At 37.3% G+C, this 5102-nt stretch overlaps 1 non-coding gene across 1 annotated transcript; it reads right to left on the bottom strand.

Moving 5' to 3' along the window:
• Nucleotides 1-2822: 2822 nt before the first annotated feature.
• On the bottom strand, nucleotides 2823-2930 carry LOC112738658 (small nucleolar RNA R71). The gene has a single exon (XR_003169604.1). It is a non-coding gene; the product is annotated as a small nucleolar RNA R71 (small nucleolar RNA).
• Between the last annotated feature and the right edge of the window lie 2172 nt (nucleotides 2931-5102).

The raw sequence follows: 5102 nt of genomic DNA, 5'->3' as shown, positions 1-5102 counted from the left end.
AACTCGCGAGTGCTGGGCGTAGTGACAGATGCAAAAGGAGGGTGAATCCTATTCCAGTATGATCGAGAACCTCAGATGATTAGCCGTGCTGTGACAGAGCATTTGGACCATTTTCACAAGAGGATGGGATGCAGCCATTGACAAGGGTGATGCCTCCAGACGATTAGCCATGCAGTGACAGCGCATCGGACCATTTTCCAGAGAGGATAAAAAGTAGCCATTGACAACGGTGATGTCCTTACATAAAGCCAGCCATGGAAAGGAGTAGGATTGATTGGATGAAGGCAGCAGGAAAGCAGAGGTTCAGAGGAACGAAAGCATCTCTATGCACTTATCTGAAATTCTCACCAATGATTTACATAAGTATTTCTATCCTTATTTTATTATTTATTTTCAAATACTCCATAACTATTTTATATCCGCCTGACTGAGATCTACAAGGTGACCATAGCTTGCTTCATACCAACAATCTCCGTGGGATCGACCCTTACTCACGTAAGGTTTATTACTTGGACGACTCAGTGCACTTGCTGGTTAGTTGTATCGAAGTTGTGAATGAAAAACAATTTATTAAGACATGCGTACAGAGTTTGTGGCGCCGTTACCATGAGATCACAATTTCGTGCACCAAGTTTTTGGCGCCGTTGCCGGGGATTGTTCGAGTTTGAACAACTGACAGTTCATCTTGTTGCTCAGATTAGGTAATTTTCTTTTTGTTTTATTTTCAAAAATTTTTCAAAAACCTTTCAAAAATTTCTCATCTATTTTCGAAAAAAATAAAATAAAATAAAATAAATCTTTTCAAAAATATATTTTTCTTCAGAATTTTTAAGAATGAATTCTAGAGTTTCATGAAGCATGTTGAAGCCTGGCTGGCTGTAAAGCCATGTCTAATTCTTTTGGATAGGGGCTTCCAACCATCAGCATGGAAGCAAGTTAATTGGAATGTCAGCCGTGTCATGTCTGAGTTACATACTAAAACTTGGCTGGCTATTAAGCCATGCCTAACCCTCAGATTGGAGCTTTAGAATAAGAATGCAAGATTCCTGGAATTCATATTAAAAAATTTTGGAATCCTTATTTTTCTTTTTCACAAATAATTTTCGAAAAAAAAAATACAAAAAAAAAATTTCATAAAATCATAAAAATAAAAAATATTTCATGTTTCTTGTTTGAGTCTTGAGTCAAGTTGAAAGTTTGGTGTCAATTGCATACTCATCTTGCATTTTTCGAAAAATTCATGCATTCATAGTGTCTATACATGAAAAATTTTTAAGTTTGGTGTCTTGCATGTTTTCTTTGCATTAAAAATTTTTCAAAAATAAGTTCTTGATGTTCATCTTGACATTCAAAGTGTTCTTGGTGTTCATCTTGACATTCATAGCATTCTTGCATGCATTCATTGTTTTGATCCAAAATTTTCATGCATTGAGTCTTTTTCATGTTTTTCCCTCTCATCATTAAAAATTCAAAAATAAAAAAAAATATATCTTTCCCTTTTTCACTCATAAATTTCGAAAATTTGAGTTGACTTTTTCAAAACTTTTTAAAATCTAGTTATTTTTATGAGTCAAATCAAATTTTCAATTTAAAAATCTTATCTTTTTCAAAATCTTTTTCAAAAATCAAATCTTTTTTATTTTTCTTATTTATTTTCGAAAATTTTAAAAATATTTTTCAAAAATCTTTTTCTTATCTTTATTTCCTAATTTTCGAAAATAACATCATCAATTAATGTTTTGATTCAAAAATTTCAAGTTTGTTACTTGCTTGTTAAGAAAGATTCAAACTTTGAGTTCTAGAATCATATCTTGTGATTTCTTGTGAATCAAGTCATTAATTGTGATTTTAAAAATCAAATCTTTTTAAAATTGATTTTCAAATTTGTTTCAACTAACTAACTAACTTTTTGTTTGTTTTTTATCTTTTTCAAAACTACCTAACTAACTCTCTCTCTCTCTAATTTTCGAAAATATCTTCCCTCTTTTTCAAAATTTCTTTTAAATTAACTAATTATTTTAATTTTTGATTTTAATTTTTGAAAAATTACTAACCTTTTTCAAAAACTATTTTCGAAAAATCACTAACTCTTTTTCAAAAATAATTTTCAAAAATTCTCCTTCTCTCTCATCTCCTTCTATTTATTTATTCATCTACTAACACCTCTCTTCATCCCACATCTCTGCTCTCTTTACCCTTGTGTTTCTTTCTTTACATTACATTCTTTTCTTCTTCTACTCACACAGGGGAACCTCTATACCTGTGGTAAAAAGGATCCCTATTATTATTTTTCTGTCCCTCTTTTTCATATGAGCAGGAGCAAGGACAAGAACATTCTTATTGAAGCAGATCCAGAACCTGAAAGGACTCTGAAGAGGAAACTAAGAGAAGCTAAATTACAACAATCCAGCAAGCACCTTTCAGAAATTTTCGAACAAGAAGAGGAGATGGCAGCCGAAAATAATAATAATGCAAGGAGGATGCTTGGTGACTTTACTGCACCTAATTCCAATTTACATGGAAGAAGCATCTCCATCCCTACCATTGGAGCAAACAACTTTGAGCTGAAACCTCAATTAGTTTCTCTGATGCAGCAGAACTGCAAGTTTCATGGATTTCCATCTGAAGATCCTTTTCAATTCTTAACTGAATTTTTGCAGATCTGTGATACTGTTAAGACTAATGGAGTAGATCCTGAAGTCTACAGGCTCATGCTTTTCCCTTTTGCTATAAGAGACAGAGCTAGAGTATGATTGGAGAACTCTTGGGATAAGCTGGTCACGGCTTTCTTAGCCAAGTTCTTTCCTCCTCAAAAGCTAAGCAAACTTAGAGTGGATGTTCAAACCTTCAGACAGAAAGAAGGTGAATCCCTCTATGAAGCTTGGGAGAGATACAAGTAACTGACCAAAAAGTGTCCTTCTGACATGCTTTCAGAATGGACCATCCTGGATATATTCTATGATGGTTTATCTGAGCTATCAAAGATGTCATTGGATACTTCTGCAGGTGGATCCATTCACCTAAAGAAAACGCCTGCAGAAGCCTAAGAACTCATTGACATGGTTGCTAATAACCAGTTCATGTACACTTCTGAGAGGAATCCTGTAAGTAATGGGACGCCTCAGAAGAAGGGAGTTCTTGAAATTGACACTCTGAATGCCATACTGGCTCAGAATAAAATATTGACTCAGCAAGTCAATATGATTTCTCAGAGTCTGAATGGAATGCAAGCTGCATCCAACAGTACTCAAGAGGCATCTTCTGAAGAAGAAACTTATGATCCTGAAAACCCTGCAATAGCAGAGGTGAATTACATGGGTGAACCTTATGGAAACACCTATAACCCCTCATGGAGAAATCACCCAAATCTCTCATGGAAGGATCAACAAAAGCCTCAACAAGGCTTTAATAATGGTGGAAGAAATAGGTTTAACAATAGTAAACCATCTCCATCATCCACTCAGCAACAGATAGAGAACTCTGAACAAAATACCTCTAATTTAGCAAACTTAGTCTCTGATCTATCTAAGGCCACTGTAAGTTTCATGAATGAAACAAGGTCCTCCATTAGAAATTTGGAGGCACAAGTGGGCCAGCTGAGTAAAAGGATCACCGAAATCCCTCCTAGTACTCTCCCAAGCAATACAGAAGAAAATCCAAAAGGAGAGTGCAAGGCCATTGATATAACCATCATGGCCGAATCCAAGGAAGAAGGGGAGGACGTAAATCCTAGTGAGGAAGACCTCCTGGGACGTCCAGTGATCAATAAGGAGTTTCCCTCTGAAGAACCAAAGGAATCTGAGGCTCATCTAGAGACCATAGAGATTCTATTGAACCTCCTTATGCCATTCATGAGCTCTGATGAGTATTCCTCTTCTGAAGAGAATGAGGATGTTACTAAAGAGCAAGTTGCCAAGTACCTTGGTGCAATCATGAGGCTGAATGCCAATTTATTTGGTAATGAGACTTGGGGAGATGAACCTCCCCTGTTCACCAATAAACTGAGTGATCTGGATCAACTGACATTGCCTCAGAAGAAACAGGATCCTGAAAAGTTCCTAATACCTTGTACCATAGGCACCATGATCTTTGAAAAGGCTCTGTGTGACCTTGGTTCAGGGATAAACCTCATGCCCCTCTCTATAATAGAGAAACTGGGAATCTTTGGGGTGCAAGCTACTAAAATCTCATTAGAGATGGCAGACAATTCAAGAAAACAGGCATATGGACAAGTAGAGGACGTGTTAGTAAAGGTTGAAGGCCTTTACATCCCTGCTGATTTCATAGTCCTAGATACTGGGAAGGATGAGGATGAATCCATCATCCTTGGAAGACCCTTCCTAGCCACAGCTAGAGCTGTGATTGATGTTGACAGAGGTGAACTAGTCCTTCAATTGAATGAGGACTCCCTTGTGTTTAAAACTCGAGGTCATCCTTCTGTAAACATGGAGAGGAAGCATAAAAAGCTTCTCTCAAAACAGAGTCAACCAGAGCCCCCACAGTCAAACTCTAAGTTTGGTATTGGGAGGCCACAACTAAACTCTAAGTTTGGTGGTGGGAAGTCTCAACAATGCTCTGAACATCTGTGAGGCTCCATGAGAGCCCACCGTCAAGCTATTGACATTAAAGAAGTGCTTGTTGGGAGGCAACCCAATCTTTATTTATCTAATTTTATTGTTCTTTCATGTTTTATTAGGTTCATGATCATGTGGAGTCACAAAATAAATATAAAAATTATAAACGGAATCAAAAATAGCAGAAGAAAAATCACACCCTGGAGGAGGACCTTACTGGCGTTTAAACACCAGTAAGAAGCATCTGGCTGGCGTTCAACGCCAGAACAGAGCATGGTTCTGGCACTGAATGCCCAAAATGGGCAGCATCTGGGCGTTTGAACGCCAGAATTGCACCCTGGAGAAGAGCTGGCACTGAACGCCCAAAACAAGCATGGTTCTGGCGTTCAACGCCAGAAATGGGCAACAAATGGGAGTTCAACGCCCAGAACAAGCACCAATCTGGCGCTGAACACCCAGAGTTGTGTGCAAGGGCATTTTGCATGCCTAATTTGGTGCAAGGTTGTAAATCCTTGAACACCTCAGGAT

This window comes from Arachis hypogaea, chromosome 13 (assembly GCF_003086295.3).
Source record: "Arachis hypogaea cultivar Tifrunner chromosome 13, arahy.Tifrunner.gnm2.J5K5, whole genome shotgun sequence".
Taxonomy (NCBI): Eukaryota; Viridiplantae; Streptophyta; class Magnoliopsida; order Fabales; family Fabaceae; genus Arachis; species Arachis hypogaea.
The sequence above is the reverse complement of the archived record's forward strand: the minus strand, read 5'-3'. Positions and strand labels throughout refer to the sequence as shown.